We start from the raw sequence: 25243 nt of genomic DNA, 5'->3' as shown, positions 1-25243 counted from the left end.
TTGACTCCTAGAAATATGTAAATACAGCGAGAGAAAGGATTTAGCTTCTTGTTTAAGAGAGGGAACCATTTCTAGATTTAATTAATATGATCTTTATCGTAAGCATACTATTTACTCAGAAATACCCCCTACAGAAAGCGTTCTGTATTTTTGTTTTCTTATCAATCTTAAATGTCGGTATTAGTAATCTGGAAATTTTGTATTCGGATGAAATTTTTTTTCTAATTTCATCCACATTGATGTTTTTTTTTTTCCTGAAATGTAATTTTACACCCCCCTCCCCTTTTAAAAGTAAAATCTACTTAAGTTAAACCTTGAATGAACACAAACAATTAGTAAACATGGCGACGAAAATTTGACTTCTTAGTAAATATTAAAACAACGAGCTAGAGTTATTCTTGTCATCATGACAATCTGAAAAATCAGAGCAACATCAGCTTTGGTCAAGTAAAGATAATAAGCATTCGCAATTGCTCAAAAAAAAAAAAAAAACTTATTTTTTTCTGGAAGAAGAAATATTGTCCTGAATTTTAGTTGTTTTCCAAAAATGATAGCGCTGTTGGAGAAATAATATTTAAGCAAACGTACTTAAAAAAATATATAAAATGTTTTTTAATTGTAAAGACTATCTGTACAAGATTGATTCGCTCTGAAAAGTATGGAATAACACAAGTACATGATTTTTTGATTTAAACACTCAAAACTTGCAGTTAATCACAATATGGATATATTTAAGCTATTTCCAAAACAGTTAATTAAAAATAAGTATTTTAACTTTTTTTTTTTTTTTTCATTTTTTCCGGCAATAAATAAAAACTTGAGGTAAAACGCAGGAATTATGACACAAAATGTAAGCTAGGAAATAGTCTTTAATAAAAATAAAATTAGCTACAATTCGCATTGCTGCACTGGAAAATAAAAATTATGCTATTTTGTTTCTCACGTAATGTTTTAAAAACTGTATAATATCGTACATGTCTTAAAATGAGGAGTAATATTGCGACCCCATAAGAAACGTTTCACGATTCTATTTGGGGTCAAATTATGCATCGTTTTCTTCTTTAGGAAGTTTTCTAAAGAGAAATACAGTCAGTGCCGGATTAAGCCAACGCGGGGCCAGTAGCAAATGTTTTCAAGGGGCCCTCGTTTTTACATGATATAGTAAAAAAAAGTGCACTTCTTCATGGATACGGGAGATGGCTTTATAACACGCATGAATACATAAATATGGATATGATTTTAGAGATTTACGAGGGTTATAACCTTTTTTCGACTTATATTGCTCCTCGTCTTTCCCATCACATACATGTTTTTAGCTTTAAATTCCAAAAACGCAATTTTTGAACGATATATAAAAAAGGGGGGGTCAGGTTCGGGGGCTTGCCCCCGGAAAATTTTTGATATTTCAATTCTGAAAACTCATTTTTAACGACTTCTGATGACATTTGGAAGAGAGAAGTTCAGAGTTCTTTATTCGGAGATTTTTTGAAACTGAAGTTAAAAAACGCGATTGCATCCCATCTTAGGTAAAATTAAAGGGAAAAATTTGGATTTACAGCGACACTCCTCATGCAATTTTTAAAATTGAAATTTTAAAGAAAACTGTTGATTATCTTTAATGATGTTGTAGAGAGAGAGAGGGGTGTCCAAGGAAGCCCCATTGGAAAATTTTCAAATTTATTACCCATTATTAATCTAAAAACACAGTTTTAGGTAGAACATTTTTAGACTCTAAAATGGTAATTTTATACGATTTTTGCTGAGTTTGGGGCGGGGTGGGGAGTTCACGAAAGTCATCCCCTGGAGATTTCTTGAAATTGAAGTGTTGAAAACGTGATTGTAGACCATCGCTGGTTACGTTTGTATGGGATGGAGTTCAGGCACTCTCCAACGCAACCCGGAAAATTTACAAAATTGATGCCTTAAAAGTACATTTTAGCCTATCGTTAACAATGCTGGAGGGAGAGAGGTACAATCCCAAAGAAATTTTTTGAAATTATAGTCCAAAATACGCATTTTTAGACCACCTTAGATGATGTTATAGGAAGGGATCGAGCTTGGGATTTCACCCATGGACATTTTTCAAAACTTGAAGTTCCAGAAATCAGTTTTAGCGGGTTTTCGATTATGTTCAATAATTTTATCCCCGAAATTTTCTGAAATTTAAGTTCGAATAAAAAATTTTCAGCTTCCTTTTGGTGATGCAAAAGAAATGGGTTTGGTTCGGGGCATTGGCAGCAGCTTTTTAGTTCCCTCCCACTCAGAGGAAATTAGTTAAAAACGAGATTTAAAGTCTTTCTTCCACGCACAATTATTTTAGTTCTTCAACAAATTATACTCTATTAACAATTTATTTATTTTGCTCAGCATACGTGTAAACATTCAAAGAATCTTTTCTTCTCTTATGTCATGATCTGTTAATTTTGCTCCTTGTAGTGTCGCGGGCGGCAATTTTTGAGGGCGACAAACTGACATGTTAAGCGAGCAAAGAGTTTAGGATGACTAATTATTACCTTTTCAGGACACCAATTTCGAAAGCTTTAAGACGAAAGACACTTTCAAACATTTTCTGGATGGTAACCCTTTCCTCCTTGTCTAATATCGCCCCAAAGACTGTTTTTAGGATTTGTGCTTGGGGAATTTCAAAATCCTCCTTCTCCTGCGTTCCCCCCAAAAAATTGCTTAAAGTTGCATTTTAAGAACTAAATTTCGAAGAGAATCCTTGAACCGTCTCGATTTTTAAAAAAAAATATAGCCACCTATTTCCCTAGCTTATCCATATTCGTAGGAAATGATCCAAACCACCACTCTTTACCTAAAGTTAGAACTAAAGATAACATGCGTCTTGAAGATTCCAGTTTCCAACATTTTGTGAAGCAAATCCGTATCCCCCCCCCCCCTCCCAAAGATAGCCCGATAACATTTCCAGTGATAATCCAAAATCGCGATTTGAAAATTTAAGTTAGAATTTTTTCCGGCTCCTCATCTCTTTCTCTAAACTTCTCACATAGCTTGAAACTTTGTTTTCAGCTATATTATAGGTAGATCCCTCAAACCCTTTCTTCCCAAAGATAGCTTGAAATTGACTTCAGTTTTGAACACAATTTCAGGAAAGAACCCCATCCTCTTTCCTCTACTCTAATCAAACAGCCTAAATTTGCCTTTTTTAGGCTTGAACAGCTGAAAGTTTCAGGAAGGATCCTTAAATCCCTTAAATTTAATAAAATACTTTTTGAAAAAAAAAAAAATCTAAGAGAAAACTTTATTATCCGTTCTAATAAAACTACCAAACATTGCCTAAAATTGTAATTTTTAGGTCAGTTTTTAAAATTTTCTAACCCAACTGAGCTTTTTCTCCTAGCACTAAGAAAGATTAACTAAAATTGCGTTTTAAAACTTCAATTAAGAGAAATTTCTGGAAAGCAATCAGCGATATCCCCCACATCCCCTTCGTGCTTCCTCTGACGTGACTAAAGATAGTGTTACCTACCGTCTCTAAATGACGCAAAAAGCCCCCCTCCCCCACCTTCCTCTCTGCACCAATGATACTGGTCAGCATGGTATTATTCCATAACGAGTCTGCGCTTTAATGAAAAATATAAAATTTTTCATTTGCTTGAATATTTAGAAAAGTTAGATCTAAATAGAAAAATGTAAACGGGTAAAAGTACGGAAAAGTAGTTTTTTTCTGGAATTTTTTTCTCATGGCGCGGGGCCCCCAGAAGCGCGGGGCCCGTAGCATTTGCTACTTCTGCTCTATGGCTAATCCGGCCCTGAATACAGTAAAATCCTATTACAACGTATTCTAATGCAACGAAATACTTGTTTCAACCAAATAAATGTCTTGTCCCGATTCTGAAATTCGATGAATTTTACTGTATATTATGAATTACATGTTCAATGTGTATCTACCTTCTAAAGAAATTTGACGAGTCTGGCTCTTAAAGACACAAATAATTTTCAAAAACGTTTGTTGAGCTGTGGAAAGCACTTTATGTGTGTACATTTGTAGCATTGTAGCAACATAAAACACATGTAAAACGATGCAAAATACCTAGTATCTGGAATCTGGAATACGATTTAATCCATATATAAAAATATTTTTCTACTGGAAGGGGAAAATGTCAACTTTTCGCATTCGACAGCATTGTAACAATGTTCATTATATTGTTAATAAACAATTTGACTCAGAAATATCCCTTTCCAATCTATTTCTTTTCAAACCACAAATTTGAAAAAAAAAAAAAAAGAAGCAGATGTTGCTAATTTAACAGCTAATAGCACGCATCTACATGAAATGAAGAAGTAGTGATTGCGGTCAATCACTCTGAGGAGGCGGAGTTGTTATGCCCTTAATCCGACACATGATGTCTTTCCCCCCCGATAAGAGTTTAGGGACTGTGTATACATTTAGAATGGGCTTTAAGATTACCCTAAACCCCTTAAGAACAGAGTGGAAAGGTGGTAAACCCCTTATCTAACTATGCAGCAAAACACCCCTTTGTATAGATTGCAATACCAGGTGGCAAGGCAAGTAAGCATTGTTCTTTTCCTGGAACTTGTATTTCAAAGAGGTTCATGTTTCTGTAGTTTTCAAAAGAAGCAAGTGAAAGTCGAAGTCGATGATGCAAGCATTTTTTTTTCTACTTTCCGTAGAAGTAATTAAGAAAGTTAATCGAAAAAAAATAAAAGAACTAAAATAAGCTTTTTTTCAAATAAAAATCAAGTTAATTAATAACTTTAAAAAAAATACTAAATCAAACTAAAATAGCGGCAATTCTGCGGTGTCAGACGTAGAATTTGCACAAAATTTATCCATAAAAGTTTAAAATTTTCCGCGTTAAAATAGATGAACTGGGCCCTTTTTTTTCTTTCAATACTTATACATTAGAGTGGACTGAAAAAATCGGATTTCTTCAAAGCACTTAGCCTTAGTACGGAAAATTTGTGACCCCCTAACACTAATTACTGTGAAAAATTTCGTGACTGAGTTGATGTCTTCTGCTCTGGCAAAAGACTTGAAATTTTCAGATTTTTAGAAAAATATCAAAGAAAGAGAAAATTTACAAAATATTTTTAATTCCGCTGAACTTTAAGCTTTGGTGCAGTAGTTTTGTAACTTCCTTACACAAACTACTGCGCAAAATTCCAAGCCTGTGAGTTAATATTTTCTGTTCTGGCAAAAGGCCTGAATTTGGAGAATTGTATACAAAAATCATTAAATACGAGTGATACATTACAAAGTGGCTACATACCTAATACACTACAATACTTCAAATTTTTAATCACCCCCCCCCTACTAAAAAAAAATAAGGTTTTTACATGTAAGTTGGCGTGATTTTGTGGTTTTTCGATAAAATTTCATTCAGTTCACGCGCTTTATCTCCCCCCTCTCCTGCAAAAATTCGAAATAATTTGCATATCTCTAAGGGAAGACACGTGCTTAAAATATTTGTTAAGCTGTCTGTTGTATGATGCATATTTCTAAATATTTTCAATTCACTAGATTGAAAGCTAGAATCATTCGCCAATTGAAGCAAAATCTTCGCACACCCCTCCAGTGTTCTATTCTCCTTAGCTTATTGATGATACAACGTCAGACTTCAAATATTACTCTTGTAAAATTTAAAAAAACCTATACGACTCTGAAAAGCGTCCCCAAATCGTCGGGCCAACCGATTGCAGGTTGACCCGACGATATTGAGTAAAGACCAACAATATTTATTACTAATATCACATGCCGTAAAATACCCTTTATCTTGTTAACCGCGATCTGGAAGCGCTAAATATGTCTGTCTGTCTGAAAATAGCTTATAGAATCTTGAGATTGTACACTTTAATCTGTATTAATGAACTTTTTATTTAATCTTTAAAAAGTGGTTTCAGTATTGACATTTTTTATTTGTTCATTGGTAATTGCAATGAAAACGTTTATTGTTTGATTTAGTATGCTTTCATGACGAACTTTACCCTTTATTTAGGACTAGCTGCGTTGCCCGGCTTTGCCCGGTCTACCTTGAAAAAAACTATTGCGTCAAGTATCTTCAATAACCGGGATTAAATGAAAGAAAAAAACCATCATGTATTTGAAGACTTTTGTATCGTATCATTTCTTTGTCTCTTCGTTTTTTAACCCATTTCAAAAAGAAGATCCGTCAATATTTTCAAAAAACTCCAGGATTTTGTTTAGAATGTCATAGGAATGATATGAAAAAAATATTGAACTTCATATTCGAATTCAGTTTCGCGTTATTTTGATTTTACGAAAAAAATTTCAAAGTGTATACGAACACTTTTGGAAGCCAACACTTTTTGGTCATTTGTTGTATATAAATGAGACAGAGAATATATTATATGTGTGTATCTGTGTATGTATATTCCCTATACAAATCTAGTTTACGTCGGATCGCGACCAAATTTGGCAGTGAGGTACTTGGGCACCCGAGAAGGAACGTAAGGGGGGGGAAGGGGGGTCGAACGCCAAAAAAGCCCCGAATCGTTCAAATTTTAATTTTAAGGCCCGTAAATGGCATTAAATGGCTCTTTCTAACCCAAAATAATTATCCGATCATTTCGCATTTGGCGCTATTCGAACCCCACAAAAAAATACCCTTGAAATTGAAATAATTTCTTCGCATTTCATAAAAAACAAAGGCTGTAAAATCACCGGGAAAAAAATTTAAAAGCATTTTTAAGCCTAATGGAACAGAATTTCATATCGGGAAAACTATCATTTGCGCGATCTCATTTTAAATTAAAGTTCAGAACTTTGCCACTTTTCTTTTCCCGGCTATGACTAAATAAAATTTGATTTTTGTTTTGGACGTAAAAATTTCCCCTTTTGATTATTATTCGGCGATTTATCTTTTTTTTTTTTTTTTGTACTGCCATTAGAAGATAATCAAGAACTTTAGTTGTATTTATGGAGAGTTGCTCTTAATTTATTGGGGTATTTTTGATTTGCTGTTTTGTATCTTTAAGAATGATTATTTTGACGGGAAATTTTACATTACTTTTTTCCCTTCTCTAATTGAAGTCTGATTGTTGAACATGTGTCACTTGACATAACTTTTATTTTCGAGGTTAACCGTGCAAAGCCGGGCAATGCAGCTAGTGGTTCATAAAGTAACAGGAGAAAAACGGTGACTTGCCAAGAAGTTTTTTGGAATTTCTAAAATCTAAGCAAATTAATTCACTAATAATCACCTGGTTAGGAAGCTATAACTGTAAGGAATTTAATCCTAGGAAAGTTCTAATGTTTATAAGAACAAAAAGTTTCAAATTGTGCCGAACGTAATGTGTCAATACATTTGAAAATCACCCATATAACTCTTCTAGAGTTCATATTAGCATATTTAAGAAAATAATTGAAAAATGCCACAATGTTAAACCAAACAGCTATTCTTAAGTAGCATAAAAAAGTTACTCATAAGAATATGGTTATAACGAAATGATTTGAAGCCTAATAACTCTAATTAATTTTGAGTTTTGCTGCAATTTTTTGTCATTTTCATGCACTTTAGACAATTATCTTTTCATTGATAACAAATTTGTGAGGAAAAAAATAATTTACGATTTTGACACTTTTTCCTCTTTTCTACGGAGTTTCCCATAAGTAAAATGAAAGTGATGATTAGAGATTGAAAAATGTGTGTTTACTTTGGTGTTTCTTTCTCCTGTAATTTCTGAACTTAGAAGCATTTATAACTATTGGACCCGACATTATTTCTCTCGAAACGTCTCTTTTTAATTTAATTTTGTCCTACTCTTGATTGGCAAGGGTGGCTAGGTTCAAACAAAATTTGTCTTAAAAACTTTTGGTGTTAGAGTAAAAAAATCAAATAATTAGAGGGAAAAGAAAGTACATGCAAATAAAAGAAAAATAATGAAAAAAGAAAGAGAATTGTGTTCGTGCAAAATATTGAATTTCAGACATGAAAGTAATGAAAAAGTTTCGACTCGAAAAGAAAATTATAACAAAGAATTTTATTATTGTTATATTAGCAAAATAATGCCTGACAATTTGAGCATCGATGTGTAAAGATTATAGAATAAACTTCATCTCAGTTATTTGCAACTATCCACAAAATCAACTAACTTGAAACAATAGCATAGGAAAATTTTAACACAATTTGTTGATAAAAATGATTATTGTTTGGAAAATTTGAATGTATTTGGAGCCATCCCTAAAAAAAAGACTCTAAAACATCAATGGATAAATGATAAATTTGGCCTAAGGTGATGTGTGTGGTTTTTTTTTTTTTTTTTTTTTTTTTTATTTAATATTATTCAATGTTTTGGACATCAAATAGAAAAAATGTTACATGAAAATAAAAGGAAAAAAAGAAAGAAAATTAAAATACTGAAACTGCGAATAAAATTTTAAATACGCTGAAAGAGAAATGCCAATAAAGGATTTTAATTAATTTATTTATTTTAATTCATAGAATTCCCAACATAAGATAAATCTTGCTTGTTAGTCAATGTTTGGTCCCTAGAACTTTTCACCTGTTGAATATTTTATTGCTACTCGATCATTCGAAATATTCGAGTAGATTACATGATTAACACTTGGACATGCAGCAGATTGATGAGATTCTGCCATTCCTAAGATTATACAGAATCTTAGTGTAAGGACTATTTTAGGTTTGTGCGCTTACATATTGAAGGTAAAGTGCTTGAATTTCCAAATATCCCTTTAAGAAGCTTCTTAAAACAATTTATGTATTGATGTATACATTTCCTTTAGTTCGCTAGTTCGTAAACAGGAAAGTAGTAGGATTCAGTTCTAGGACCAGTTTTCGTAGCATTACTGCTGGCGTGTTTAAAAAATTCACTTTTTTTTTTTCTTTTTTCTTTTTTTTTGGTTGTTTTTTTCTTTTTTATTTTTTTATTTTATTTTATATGATTTTGTTTCCTTTTAATCTTTATTTTATTTATTCATTTATTTTATTTATTTATTTTTTTTTTTTCATTTTTATGTTAAGACATTTTTACTCTTGCTTGAGAAAAAAAAATTAAAATAGAAATAGCTAAACTACATACAGGGCCGCCGTTTGGGGGGGGACACCGGACCTATAGTACCGGGGCCCGGAGCTCTGGGGGGGCCCGTAAAGTAATGAAACAGTTTTTCCAATAATAATGTTAATAATTTCTCGAAAAAAATTAAGCTTTTGTTCATGAAGCGCTAAGCTGAAATCAACCTGACCACTGGAATTTTGCAACGCAAACTTTTCTTCTCCCGCTACAAAAACTCGTTAAGTCAATTTTTCCGCGCGATCAGCGTTGCCTAGGAATCTACCTTGGCTAGCTGCACGCTGTTTGTCCACTCGGCACATGTTGATGCGACCAATGGTCGCGACATCGCGACGGGTAGGCGGATAGCGGCTTGGGAAACCACTGCTTCCAAGAACCACAAGACAATGCAAGCCAGCGTTTAGCAATGCGCTGTCGGTTACAATATGCAATCCGCAAGGAGAGTCGGTTCGAAATCTCATTTTCTTGCGATTCGTGAAAGACGTAGTATTTCGAATGTGCTTTGATTTTGTTTTCACGGTAATCTACGATCTCGCTTGACGCGTGTTTTAATTTACGTGTTAGAGAAAGTTTTACTGCAGGTCTTGGTCAAAATGTCCTACAAACACAAATCAGGGGCTGAAAAGAAAAGGCTCCGAGCTGAAAAAGAAAAAAAAAGTGCTATTGGCAGGCAAGAGATTACTAATTTTTTTCAATCCTCTGCTTGTTTTTCTGTTCAACCGTTATTTTCTGGAACAACTGAACTGGAATCAAATCAACCAACTACTTCAGCGTTTGAAATAACTGAAGAAAATTCTCTGGGCTCCGAAATTAATGAAAGTAGAGGAGAAAATGTAAATCAGCTGGATTTAACTAATAATGCAAATCTGAACGATCCTGAAGTGCAACCAGTATTTTCTGAAACAACTGAACTGGAATCAAATGAACCAATTACATCAGCGATTGAAATAACTCAAGAAGATTCTCTAGGCTCCAAATTTGATGAAAATAGAAGTGAAAATATAAGTCAACTGGATTCAACTAGCAATGCAAATCTGAGTGATCCTGCAGAATGGCCGGACTTTATAAATGATACTCTTCGCTCAGAAATAATAAAAATTGGAGCTCCAAATTTTAATAAACTGTCTGCAGTTAAGTTTCCACGAGACCTAAACAAGCAACAGTTTCAAAAGAAGCTTCTATACAGCAAAAGCTCAAACCAAAGAGAAGAATTGCAGCGAGACTGGCTTGTATGGAGTTCTATGAATCAAGCACTTTACTGTTTCCCCTGCTTTTTATTTATAAACTCCATTTCTAGTAAAGGCAATAGCAGTCTTGCGAAGAAAAGTGGTTTTTCACCAGCTCAAGTGCCTTGGAAAAAATGTTATTCTCGATTTCCCTCACATGAAGAAAGTGCAGGACATAAGAATCTTTGGAGCAGTCTCTGGCTGGGAAGGGTATTGACAGCAACATCCAAACTCTGATAATGTGCGAGACAGAAAGATGGAAAGCAATTCTTAAAAGAATAATTGATGTTACACTTCATCTCGCTTCTCGAGGTCTCCCCTTCAGAGGAGATAATTCCCACATAGGGCATGTGAGCAACGGAAACTTTTTAGGATGTTTAGAATTGATAAGCCATTATGATGAAATAACTAGAGATCATCTGAATAAAATTAAACTTGAACAGGAACGAGGGGAAAGCAAAAAACATACGCATTATCTGTCATGGCAGAGCCAAAATGAATTTATTTCCTTATGTGGTGATCAGGTTTTGAAATTAATTCTTGCAGAACGTGAAAAGGCAATTTATTATGCTATCATAGCTGATGCAACACCAGATGTAAGTCATCAAGAACAGAATGTATTGATATTAAGGTATCTTTCTTTCTCATCAGATAAGAATTTGTTTGAAATTCAGGAGAGATTTATTGAATTTCTGAATTTCTCAAAAAAAAACGGGATTTGATATTGCTCAGGAATTGTTGAATTGCCTTAAAAAGCATGCGATTCCATTAGAGGATTGCAGGGGACAAGTATTCGACAATGGGTCGAATATGAAGGGCGCTGTGAAAGGAGTCAAGAGCCGAATTCTAAACGAAAACCCACTTGCTCTATTTTCACCTTGTGGGGCCCACTCGTTAAATTTAACTGGAGTAAATGCTGCAAAGATGTGTCCTCAAATAATGACATTCTTTGGTTCTGTGCAAGCATTATTTGTACTCTTTGCAGCCAGTCCTTCCAGATGGTCCATTCTTTTAGAAGAGATACCAATTTCTCTCATGGCATTATCAGAAACGCGCTGGAGTTCTCGCATTGACGCTGTTCGACCCATCTCCTTGCACCGTCCAGGATTATTGAAAGCTCTCGATCGTTTGTGTGATGAACTACAATTAACCGAGAAGGCCTTCAGTGAAGCTCGAGCATTAAGAAAATACTTTAGCTCTTTTGAGAGCATGCTTATGTCAGCTTTCTGGTTAAAAGTGCTGTCATGTATTGACGAACGAAACGTGATTATCCAAACACGTGGAATTTCCCTGGATGTGGAACTGAACCTTCTAAATGATATCCATAAAGTCTCCAAAAGTTAAGGGATGGTTGACCTGCAATTTTTCAAGAAACAAAATTGGTTTCTGAAGCCATGGACTTGGAGATCGAATTTTCAAATTCAAAAAAACGAACAAAAAAGAGAAAAGTATTTTTTGACGAAGGAGCAGAAGTTGAAGAAGAAGCAATGCATCAAAGTACTGAACTCTTACCCGGTGAATATAAATTTCGAACAGAAGTAATTTTTACAGTTTTGGACTTTATTATAATTGATATAAATACTCGTTTTGAAGAAATGAAAGAAATTTGTTCTCTATTTAAACCAATACTGAAATATATGTCCTTAGATGATGAAGAAGTGCAAAAGCTGTCTGCATGCTTGTCATCAAAGTATGCAATCGACTTAAATAGTCAACTTGGAAATGAGATTATTCACATTAGAAACATTCATTCGTCAGTGTTTAATGAAGTAACTGAACTTTCTCCCCTAGTGCTTTTGAATGAGATTTACAACAGAAAGCTTCAAACAATATTTCCTAACATATGTATTGCCCTTCGCATATTCTGCACTCTCCCCTTGACTGTCGCCCAAGCTGAAAGGGCATTTAGTAAATTAGGAAATCGAATTAAAACATGGACTAGATCAGCAATTGGACAAGACAGACTAAATTCGCTAGCTATTCTTGGCATTGAGCACCAGTTGGCAGCACAAGTGGATTTTAATTCAGTCATACACGAGTTTGCGACAAAAAAAGTACGTAGGGTGAGAATATGTTAGTGAATATTACTGACAAAAAAAAAACCACTAAATGTCCATTCTGTAATCCAGACAGGTATATCTATATTCGTTAGAAGTTAAAGTTATGGAAACGTATGTAAGTTAATTTAAATATAAATTTAAAATCTCATGTTCGGAGAGATTATATGTATATGTTATTTTCGATTATTAATTTATATTTACTCTAGAAACTCAATACTTTCTCCTGACTGTGGATTATCTAAGTCAAATGTAATATGTATGTGTGGTAATAAATTCAGCATTTATTTCAATGATATTTCGACTTATAATATCATTACGGTACCATTGTTCGGCTTTAATTTTTACGTCTAGAGCTTTTTATTTCGTAATTCGGATTTTTTTTTTCCCTTCGTTCATCCGGCTTCGCCTTACTGAACATTCATAATTCACAATCATGTAACTTCACTTATCTCAAACATGACAAATTATCCAATTTTTACCGCATGAAGTTACTGTATTTGAAAACATATTTTATAAAAGATGATTAAATTTTAAATTAACATTAAAATAAAAAAAAAAAAAACTATCGGCAACTAAACAATTGAACATCACATATGAATGCAATTTTAAACTACTCATTTTGAAGTTAATAAGTGTGTGAGTGAAAGGAAATGAAGCGCGACAGTTAAAAAAAGGAATGGGGGTGCGGGGGTCATGGGGGGGGGCCGGAATGAAAATTGGTACCGGGCCCCATTGCTGGTAGCGGCGGCCCTGACTACATATGTTCGTTAGTTGAGATTAGTCACATGTTCTCTTTTGTATATAGTATCCCTACCCTTTCTTTAGAATTCTAAGAATGAACCAGAACAAACTTGAAGTGCATTCCTTCCTCCGCTCCAGTCTTACAACAAATAAATAGAAAACGTGAGGAGTTGACAGTAGATTTGGGGGTGCGAGACAGATATATGAAATAAACTTGTATCTATATGCAACCATTCCACATGCATATATCTCTCCTCAGTGCTCCTGCCCATAGCTCACCAAGACGTCTGCTTATCTGGAGAGGTTGACACCTGTCAAATATCCATCGCCCGCAAACGCGACTCCACCCATGAAATCACTTTCAAAAGCACTTGATTCTTCAAGAAAGCCTTAGGAAAAAAGAGGAGAACGTCCAGCGAAGGTCATTGAGGGGATATAATGAGAGGGTAATAAATCTTACACCCCATTAGCTCTCTCCCCTCAAAAAAGGGGCGTTTACTATGAGGGGCGGGGCGAATGCAAAAAGTTAACGTATTTTGAAATTTTTTTGTAATAGTTAGAACCCGATATTTGTTTAAAAAATGGTCGCATTATTTCAAACAAGATCTCAAAAGAGAGCTGGAAATATTTTGCGTGTTAGGGCGTTCTTAAAATTTCGATAGCAGGAGTTCCAGATGTTTTACTGAGCGAAATGTCCAACAGTACCTTGTTTTCGAAGAAATTCATTTTTTCTCGAATTTTAAAAAATCGGAGAATGGACACATCAAAAAAGTAAAAACTAAAATACACAGACATAGTCTTGAAAAATACTCAGAAAAAAAAATTGATCCGAAAACTTCACAGGAATTTGTAAAACAAGCTCCAACTTTCCTCCGTATGTTAACATTAGATCCGAATCTTTCAGACTCTCACCCTTGACTGTTTCGCAGAAAAAAGATGCTATTTTGTGTCGAAAATCGAAGGGACTAATTGCTTTATAGCCCGCGGATCTGTAGTTCTCGCTACGTCTGGTTGTCATTTGATAGTACATCGTACGCGAAATGGGAAGATTGGGCGCCGACTATTGGGCGCCGCATATTGGGCGCCGAGCACTCTGGGCGCCGGGAACTTTGGGCGCCGAGCATTTTGGGCGCCGGGAACTTTGGGCGCCGAGCATTTTGAGCGTTAAGAACTTTGGACGCCGAGCATTTTGGGCGCCGGGAACTTTGGACGCCGAGCATTTTGGGCGCCGGGAACTTTGGGCGCCGAGCACTTTGGGCGGCAGGAATTTTGGGCGCCAGGAACTTTGGGCGCCGGGAACTTTGGGCGCCGGCAAGCGAATTTTGAAACCCTCTCAATTACAGTGCATTGGCAAAATTCGGAAGCTGCCAAAATGGTTGGCGAGAATTTCGCAGTGCTGCTCTTTGCGGAGCGCAATGCTGCTTATGCTCTGCTCAAGCGCCTCTGCTTGCAACCTGTACCTGTGTTTGAAAACAAAATTCATTGTAATAGTCGCGATTGTCATAAAGTTCTGTACTTTTAACCGACTTCAAAAAGGAGGCGGTTATCAGTTCATACCGTATGTATGTTTTTTTTTGGTTTGTCCACTCATAGTCTCACGTAGTGAACCGATTTTGATGACTCTTTTTTTAATGGATAGGGGATGGCTCAACTTAGGTCCCATTACTTTGTTTGACCGTATTTGTTATTTAGAAAAAAAGTTATGGGCAAAAAACAGTAAATTTTATGCAATTTCCCTATTAAATGATATTGTAGCGAAGTTCGCAATTTTTATCCGTGGATAACGGTGGCTCAGTGGTAGAATTCTCGCCTCCCACACGAGCGACCCGTGTTCAAATCCCGACTAGGACACTGAATTTTACTGAAATTTCGTTTCTACTGTTTCCCGTATTTTCTCGAATGTTCTATTAATTTCTGTATCTTTCCAAGTCTGGAAAGTTCCAGCACTTTCTCAAGTTGTATATAAGGAGATGTAACGTTCATTCGTGATTCTGAATAAAGATCTCGAGTTGAGACTAACGAGTATTCGCTTCATTTGGCTTTCACATTGTCTTCGCTATCTTCATCTACGCGACAATATGAAACTCATTGTAATAAAAGTTCGGTGCCTTATAACATTAATAGTAATTGTAATGAAAATTTTGAATAAAGGCTTTTCTAAAGCAATACAGTGATATAGAGCCGAACTTCTTACAAGGTAACTTCTTACTTTTACTGAAATATCTACATTTACACTAAAAAGAATGAAAAAAAAATTTTTGAAAAAAAAATAGAACCGACTTCAAAATTGCTCTAAAAAGTGAAAAATAATTTTATTCTTTAAACACCATCGATAATACTTTTAAACATAATTTTTGAAGTTGGCGCAAAAACAAAAAGTAAAATCCATTGTAACCATGCTTCGTTCATATTTTTATCAAAAAATCATCCAAAGTTAGGAACGAAACATTTGTATCGTTACTCAAATATGCTGTCATCAATGCGTAACGCATGTGGTAGTGAAGAAACTGGACCTGGTTAAATTTATACTTGTAGTTGAGTTATGGCTGTGAATGATTTTATCGATCGTTTTTGCGCCAACTCCAAAAATTATGTTTAAAAGTATTATCGATGGTGTTTAAAGAATAAAATTATTTTTCACTTTTTAGAGCAATTTTGAAGTCGGTTCTATTTTTTTTTTTTAACTCTGAACGATATTCTTGGTCTAATTAAACAATTATTTGAACACAATATGTATCAAGTTTTTAAATGTTGCAAGTCGTGTATGCATATTACGCTAGTTAAATTTTGTATTGAGACTTATAAATTTTGTTTACAAATGCTACTTGTGCAGTCGTGAAAGCTTGGCTTCATCTTCATACGTTATGGCTTTCATATTTAAACTCGTATTATATTTAAAATCCTTGAAACTTATGTTTTGTCACATACAATCTTATTTTGTGAAACAACCACGAATTTTGTTAGCGTTACTAAAAAGTTGTTATATTGTTGACTAATATAATGTAAAAAATATATGAATTTTTTAGTATATATTTGACATTTCTTTTAATTCAGTATTCATTCAATGTATTTTAATTCGTAAATATACTTCAGTTTGATTCTTCTGTGTGTTGAAGTTACGCATAATTCAAATCGCAGACGATATTCCTTTTACATTTTCCGAAAAATATTAAAACGCATTTTACTTATGAGTTAAAAACTAGTTGGGTTGTGGAACAGTCAAAAAATATTAAGAATTTTTCCTACCTTTTCTGCAATCCTACTGGTGATTAAAAAGTTAAAGTTGAAAATAAAGAATGATAACGGAATATCATATCAATTTATTTTAAATACTAATAAAATCTCGGTTGTGTTTCTTTAAAAAAAAACCTATATTGTCCCCTCAAAGCAACAGTAAGATATCTTAGTGTTATATCTGTGATTAGGTATGTTACTGTTGTTCTGAAGCTATGATGTATTTTGGTTTTGCATTAAAAAAATCCGAGTTTAGACCAAAATATCTAGGACAGCATCAAGACAAATAAAAAAAAAAAAAATCTAAAGATGGAATGGCAGATCTACCATATTGCAATTGTAAGGAGCTCCCAGGACCATAAGGCTATAAAGATGATTCAAAATTGCAGCCTTTTTTTTTATTTTTTTTACTTAGTTCTATAATAGACAAAGACTTAATAAACTTTTCAGAAATATCAATATTTTGAAATTTACCAAACTAAACAATGAGATGGGCTGGTCATTTCTCACGAATGGAAAATGACAGAGTTGCGTTGACTGTCTTTAGTGCGGTCCCATTTGGACAGTGACCAATGGGTAGACCAAAAACAAGATAGGTCGACTGTGTGGACTCTGATTTTGATTTCATTAAAATCAAAAACTGGAGGTCAACGACAAAGAGGAGGACAGCCTGGCGGGATCTCCTGAAATAGGCCAAGGCTCGCAATGGGCTATGCAGCCAATTATGATGATAATTTCAGACAAAGGGGTCCCCAAAAATATATTTCAATGGGCCTCTTAAACCCATAAATCAGCCACTGAAAACTAATCTTCTGGTAACTCTGAAGTAATTTGAAGTGAATATTTACCAAATACTTGAACTACCCTAATTACCTGTGAAAAGGTAATTGTTTCTTATTCACAGTAATTATTACAATTGGCTAAAATCACATTGGTTTGCTTAAGACATGAATAAGTACAGAAGTACAGAAATTCTTAATTTCTTAGTATTCCTGAACTGCTAATAGTTCGTATAAGCAGGCTTGTCATTTCGAATTTTTCCAGGGTTTGAGGGGTGGGAGAGGGTGTTTACTCAATGCAAATTTTATTGCAGGAACTACAACCCCTTATATGTAACATTAATTTCTCAAAGCTAGGGGTGAGGCAATTGACCCTCCTAAATGACAGGCCTGCTTATAGGAAGTTTAAATTTCGACGGGGTCAACAAGAGGCCATGTCTGCCTGGTGTAAACCTAACCGGCAGATCTGTAATGCTGTGATTAGGATTTGCGTAGCCTTCACAATATTCCCAGGTTAGGTTTGCCCAAACTATAGTGGGCCTAGCTTGGAATCCAAGTGATATATTTATGGAGGGCTGGCAAGCCCTAGCCGACAAGGGGTCTACAGTGACTCCCAACTTTTAAAGAAAATTACATTGTTGTAGAAAAACATGTATGGAACAATTCAGCAGTAAGTTATCCAGGGCTAAGGTAGATATGCAATATACTGACAGCCTGGTTATGACATCCAGAGACTACAGTTTTGTCATTGTTATGGACTCATCAGTCTGGAACAGTCAATAACTAAGCTGGAGGCAGATGTCATCTCATTGATGCTTAGAGTGCCAACAGCTGGTAGCTAAATTAAAATTAACACACCAGCGAGAGTCCCTAGCAATGGTGCAGTTCAACTCGTCAATTGAAAGCAAAGGATGGGTATAAAGCAGTTTACCACCTTTTAGCCAGGGCTAAGGTAGAACTATAGGCAACATACGGAAATCATCTCATTCAAGCTGAATGAGTCTCGTATCTGCCTCTCAAGCTCGGTTCTTGAATATTTCAGACTGATGAGCCCATAACAAGGATGAAACTGCAGTCTCTGGATATTATGACTGGGATGTCAGTATATTGCATGTAGTTCTGCCCTAGCCCAGTCTTAAGGACGGTAACTTTCTGCTTTATATCCATGCATTGCCTTCGATTGTTTAGTTGAAGTACACCACTGCTGTGAACCCTTGTGATTTGCTCAATTAAATTTAGTTACCTGTTTGTTGGCACTCTTAGCTTCAATGAGATGACATCTGCCTTCAGCTTGGTGATTGACCATTCCAGACTGATGAGTCCATAACAAGGATGAAATTGCAGTCTCTGGATGTCATACATGCATAATTGACAAATGTGTAAAAAAAAAATGTTTTTCTTCAAATCTTGCTCATAATCATCATTAACTTTCAAATTGGAAGCAGCAATCAAACAAAATGTTAAGTTCCTGTCTTGAATCTTGAAAGATATGCGGGCCTTTCTTGTAGTTTTCTCAATTTTTTTGATGCCATATCACTTTGATCTGTTTGATTCTTATTTCACTGTTAATTAGCAATTGCAAAAAGTTTTTATTTTGAAGCAACTATCATTAAATGAAATACACTTACTAGCAGCAAGTTTACCAATAAGACAGGTAATTTAATTGATTTAATCTGCCATTATCAATAAGCCAGCTAGTGTCGAGAAAGCAGGTGGTAACCAAGGCTGAGGAATTGGAGGAAAAATGACTCCGACTCTTTGACTTTCAAAAGAATAAGGTTTTGTCAAAATGTCTTCTGTTGAAAGGTTCTTCATTCATAAGGGCGTAAGGATTGGTAGGGGCACCATGGGCTCTCACAACCCTTTGCACTGAATCTTATTCAGCTCCCTATTCTGCACAAAGTATGAAGTTGAGAAGGCGATTGAATGTCATGGAGAAGCGTGCCATATCTTGCGCTCACTTAGGCTTCAGATCTGGCCCTTCCTCCAATTTTCCTTCCACTTCCACAGTGCCATGAATTCAAAATTAATTACAATGCAAGAATAATTAACTGCAAGCTCCTTCTGCAAACTTATATGGATTGCTTTGAACCTAAAAAAGAAAAACATGGGTTTCTCACAAGTTGTAGGATGCTTACTTTGGCTCAAGAGCCTCCCCCCCCCCCTTTCCCCCGACTACCAATCACTTCTGAAGTGCTCCAAATTCAGGGTTAATTACAATACAATATGAATAGCAACCCCTTCTGCAAGTTTTCCAGATTGCTTCACATGCCATGAATGTAAGGGATAAAAATGGAAACGAACAAGTTCAAAGGGTGCAAGAATGCACTAGCCAAGGGCACTCACTTTGGCTCCCCTCCCCCCTCTAACTTAACTATCACAGGTGCTATGAATTCAAAGTCAATTATACAATATTTGCTGTAAACTACTTTGATAGGGAACATTTTAATATAATTAAAATTTTGGTGCAATCTGCAAATTGTTATCAATTATCAGTTCATTCGGGCAAAATTAACAAGGCCAAAAAAAAAAATTTTTTTTAGAGCTCTGAATATATTATTATCATTAGCATACAAATGAACTCACACCTATTAGACTATAATGATTTAGTACAGTTAAGGAGTGACACAAGCTGGGAGCATAAAACAATCGAAATGGAACAGCTTACAGTTCCTGGGGCCAATGACTACTGATTGCGAGTAGTTGGTGGTAGCCAAACGTGTTATTTCAATTTTTTCTAGGAAATGGGGGGGGGGGAGTGTGCAAAGTCTGACACAGGTCGCTCAAATTCTCAGGAGCACCACAGAGCATAGGAGCAGTGACTCAACATCTTCCCACCCATCCTTTCCCCTTTTTTTTTTTTTTTTTTTTATAAAACTAAAAACTGAGACAGATGAAGGTGAAATTACAAATTAAATGAAAAGGATTACATTCTTTCCTGGGATAAACTGTATTTCTTAGATCATTAAATGGTAGTATTTTTTACAGATTTTCTCACGACATTTTTATTGTTAAAAAACTTTATGAACTAACCAAAATCTTCAACATATTGTTCAGAGAAAACCAATAAATTAAAACATCAACAACATAAGAGAAGCACACTCAGATCGTATTTCAGTTACTATTCTCAAGAATATAAAAAAAATCAAAAGTTAAAGAAACTCATTTTGAAACAGCAAGTATTATCTACCATGTTAAAATCTGTTCGGCGTCTCTTTCAATGTGAGTTTATTGCGAATGTTTACAGCAAGCAGAATTTTCCAAACATAACAACAATACAGATGTAAATTAAGATTCAGAAGAAACCCTACGAAAACGGAAATATTTCACAACACAAAAAACAATAAATCGTGAAATTAAAACGAACTAAAACTTTAATCAGCAATATTTCGCATTGCAATTTCTACCTCACAGTTTAAAGGGGCGGCTCTGTTTACATTTTACTCGGGGTTGCTTTAATGTATCCAGGTTACCATGCTGTTTAATAAAACGCGCTCGTTTTTATTTCTCATTTCGCCAATGTACTGTAATTGGTTTTGTTCGGCGATCCTAACCGGTCGACCACTGAGTAACCGCGGATGCTAACCGCTGCGTTCTATCATCAACCGGTTACCTTATTAATATGTTGATTAGTTGATTGAAGCACGTGAACATTAGATGTCACGTGATCGAATCACCGGTAGCTGCCTGTTGAGCTCGTCGAACGCAAGCATTCCTTGCATCCGACGAACCTCGCCGGTCGACCGGTTACTAACCGCTGCGTTCTATGATCAATCGGTTACCATTCTAAGCAGTTGATTTGAGCACGTGATCATTAGCCGTCACGTGATTAACTAACCGGTAGCTACCGTAACGTAAGCATTGAGAGCGTTTCAAAATTCGCCGCCGAGCATTTTGGACGCCGGAAACATTGGGCGCCGAGCATTTTAGGCTCCGGGAATACTGGACACAATATGGTGGGCGCCCAAAGTTCCCGGCGCCCAAAGTGCTCGGCGCCCAAAGTTCCCAGCGCCCAAAATGCTCGGAGCCCAAAGTTCCCGGCGCCCAAAGTTCCCGGGGCCCAAAATGCTCGGCGCCCAAAACGCTCGGCGCCCAAAGTTCCCGGCGCCCAATGTTCCCGGCGCCCAATCTTCCTAGACCGCATCGTACGGGGCTCAAGCAGTGCTTGCAGCCCTGTGTCCCTGTGTGGTACCATCACGTGTTCTAATAAAATTCTGCCTGGTGTGGCTGGTGTGGTGTGTCCATTTTGCATGAGGGTGTTTTGTTACGAGTGTGACCTTGAGAGCCCGAGGAAAGCAATGCTGAAAGAGAGAGGGGAGTTGATACATTTCGGAGAAAACGTCTGATTCTATTTTCTTACTCGTCCGTTGTCAGTTGAGTGTTGACAGAAATTTTTCCTATTATTAATTAGAGCTCATGCTCAAAGTCAAAGACTACTAGAGGAGCTGCACAGAAAAGCAGTTTTATTCAGCAACGTTAAAAGTAAGTAGTAATAAGTTTTTTGAACGAGTCCATAATGTAGTTGAAAGCGGCACGCCGCTTTTTCCATTTCATGTCGTTAGCTTTTATTATTTATATTTGCTCCTCATAAAAGCACTCTTACTCTCCCTTGGCCCCTCCCAACCTTGGCGTGTAACTGCACTTTTTACATATTTTTTCTTCATTTTTTCAGTTAGAAAAATATAACAAAAAAACTTCTACAATTATAATCTATAATTGCCTTAACTGATTTTGCAACCATTAAATGGTAATCTTGTGTATGAGGTCATTGTAATACCTTAATAGGTAAGATTTGTCTTACACAGTGGTGCCCACATAGGGGCTATCGTGGCGCACACTGTGCCACTGAAGTTTTTAGAGGGGTGTTTTAAGGGGTATGTTTTGGGGGGGGCACCCGAGTTGGGGGGTTCTTTGTGATGTTGGAGGAGGGGAGGATGTGCTCTTGCTCTTGGGGGAGATGGGCACACCTGTTTTACAAGGGAAAATGTATTCCATTGAAGAGATTTCAAATTAATTTTAAATTACTAAGGCCCCGCGCCCTGCTCGTTGACGCTCAACAACCTCCAAAGATTCTTGTGGAATTTTATTTGGATCGCGAAGATTTATGCCTTTTAGGAAGAATCAGATTAAAATAATTGCTTCGATTAGAAAAAATAAAAATTCCGTGCCACCCCTTCCCCTGAAAAAAAAAAATAGAATTTAAGTAACGAGCTCAATTTATTTCGAAAAATGTTAAAATCCCTCTCCCTCACGAAGAAAAAACAACTTATGAAAATATATTTAGCAAAACTATTAATAAACTATTTTTTAAAAAAACTTTAAAACCCAAACTCTTAATGTATCGTATCACATAAATCGTTTGAGGTACTTGAAATCAGATGTCTTAGATTTCTCATTGCAAGCTTAAAGATTATCATTTTTTCAGAATCCTTGCAAAAATGTAAATGGAGAGCATCCCATACTTTTTATATTAAAGTTGATTGTTTGGACAGTTTTTTTATTCCCATTGTTTTAAGCTAATATATACTTAGCTGTAGCACTGCGGGGCATCCTCTTCCTGTTGAATGTACTTTACGTTTAAAGGTTTTTTTTACTTTTTAGTTCATTCTCGTACAAGAGCGTGTCAATTTGTTTTTTAAACTATTATTTTGTTAATATTTTACTTAGCTATTTCTAAGAATCATTGCTTTAAAATGAATTTAAATTTTTGATATTTAAGCTGGGCCGACGGAAGTCATTCCAGCCCAGTCGAAAACAAAGGAGCCGCCCTGGGAGGGGGGGGGAGTTCGGAGTAACAGTAGTAATTTTTATGGAGGGGGGGGCGGCGGCAAGGGGCCATTGGCTCTCTGTGGTCCTGCATTTAAGGCTGGATGGTCTGACTTTTTAACCTATGTCTCTTTTGCAGGCAAGCCCGCGTCACCTCTCCAGATATTTCCTAGAGCTGTTTCTATGCAGTTTAAAAACTAAAAACTCGTCGTGCAACAGTTCATCCGGGGAGGATGGGTTGGCGCATAATTAAGCGCTTGGCTTTTTTCTTTTTTACTTTTCTGGTGAAAAATGTAACACTTACGATCTAAATTTTCAATTTAAAAAAAAATCATACGTAGAGAAAATTTCACGAGATAGTACTTTTTCTCCAACAACTCCCTACTCTACCTACCTTTCAGCGCGAGTCCTTAGATTTGTCACATATCACAATAGAAGTAGTGAACTATTGCCATGACCCATGTCGCATGCCCGAGTTCGAGCTAGTTCGTCTCGGTGAAAAAAAGCTGCCCTATCCATTTAGAATTCGATCATTTGTGACTGTTCCTGGCAGACATTTTGGCTGTTAGACACTGTTCTGGCAGAAGTTTGCTCTGTATTGAAATAAGATGTATTCAGCTGGTAATTAATGGATAGGGGCGACTCCAGGTTCGTCCGCACAGGGCCCCGCCACTAGTGGATTCCGTGCTGACTTACAGTAAATATCTTGGAATAAGAAATCTACAGTTTTTGAAAAAACAAAAACTAAAAGTTTCTTACAAGTTTAGAACGATTAGAGACTGAAAAGTGCTTTAAATAAATTTATTTATACCAGAGTCCTTGAAAATAATTAAATTAGCCTTTGAGTGTTCAGTAAAACCTGTAAAGTTGACCACTTTTGTAAGTTGACCACCTGCCTATGTTGACTGCTTTTGTCGGGAACGGAATTGGATCTATCTTATATAATAAAGGAAAACCTCTGTAACTTGACCACCTCTCTATCTTGACCACTTGTCTATCTTGACCACTTATGTACACCAAATTTGGTTTGGAGTATTGTAAAAAACCCTTTGTAAACTGACCACTTGGTTTATTTTTTTAAACAAGCAAATTATTTTATTTTATCATCATTATTTTTTAAAGCTTTCCAAGAATAATTTTGATGCTTTCGACCAGCATTTTACCAACTAAATAAAACAGCAGCATAAAGCTTAAGCTGCTCTTTATTCTCCGAACTTGTTTTTCTTTTGTTGTTCTTTTTGAGATTGCCTTTTGTACTCTCTGTTCGATGAAAACAGAAAGCAGGTATCTGTAGAAAAAGTACTAAGTATTTTCTTCCAGTTCATTTTCAACTGCCTTTATGAACTAGGAGAGTTCAACTTGTTGCTCTTTGTAAAAGTTTTACATAAAATGGCCTCAAAAAGAAAGTTAGTGTAACTTGAGATTAATAAAGAGTATGAAATATTAACATTAATTGAAAAGGTAGAAAGTCGGAGAAAATTAACTGGCACTTACAGATTTTCTAAAACTAGTGTCTAATTTAGTAAAAAACGAGGGAAAAAAACAAAAATATTTGAATAACATTTTTATTTATTGTTTCAAAGTAATTTTAAACAATACAAAGTGAGTTGAACAGAAAATGTAAGTGCCAATTATTCCAGAAATAAATACATGGTTCATGGTGCAAGAAATGACAAAAAATAAAAAAAAACCATTACCACCCTTTATAAGTTGACCACCTGTCTAAGTTGACCACCAAAGTACTGAACCGCAAGTGGTCAACTTACACAGGTTTCACTGTACTTGAAATGTGCTTCAATATTATTTCTTATCTAGTGTATAAACTTTAAATTGTTTGAATGTCAAGGATTTACTCTCTCGTTACCTATTTTCCGAATCTCCACACCATTTCTTTTAAGACTTTTATATATTTTTTTACTAGTTATTTTGTTTGTCGTTTGGTCAAGGGGAATGATCAAAAATTAACTCTACCAAAGGCCGATGTGAGCAAGTGACGATACGTTGTCCATTCTCGTCTCTCTCGATCAGAGTCGACGATTTGCCGATCCAAAAAAAAAAAAAAAATATTTTGCATTTTCTTAGTTTGCAAAAAAAAAGGGTAAAACTTGTAAAAAGTTATGATTTGCCTATTTTTTATTGATATTTTTCTAGTTCGAATTATGCCGGATAAAGCCTCAAAACGTAGGATTTTACATCTATTTTTCCAAATTTTTCACGGGGGAGAAATCCCCGGACCCCCTCAAACTGCCCACACAGCACACTCGTCTATAAAACGACTATTTCTCGTCGAAACTCATCTAAAACTCATCTATACTCATCTACATCTAAAGGTGATATCTATTCTACGACTAATAAACGTCATTTCTAGATGTTCTATTAAACGTCTATAAGTTGACGTCTA

This window comes from Uloborus diversus, chromosome 5 (assembly GCF_026930045.1).
Source record: "Uloborus diversus isolate 005 chromosome 5, Udiv.v.3.1, whole genome shotgun sequence".
Classification (NCBI taxonomy): domain Eukaryota; kingdom Metazoa; phylum Arthropoda; class Arachnida; order Araneae; family Uloboridae; genus Uloborus; species Uloborus diversus.
This window is presented reverse-complemented; position numbering follows the sequence as displayed.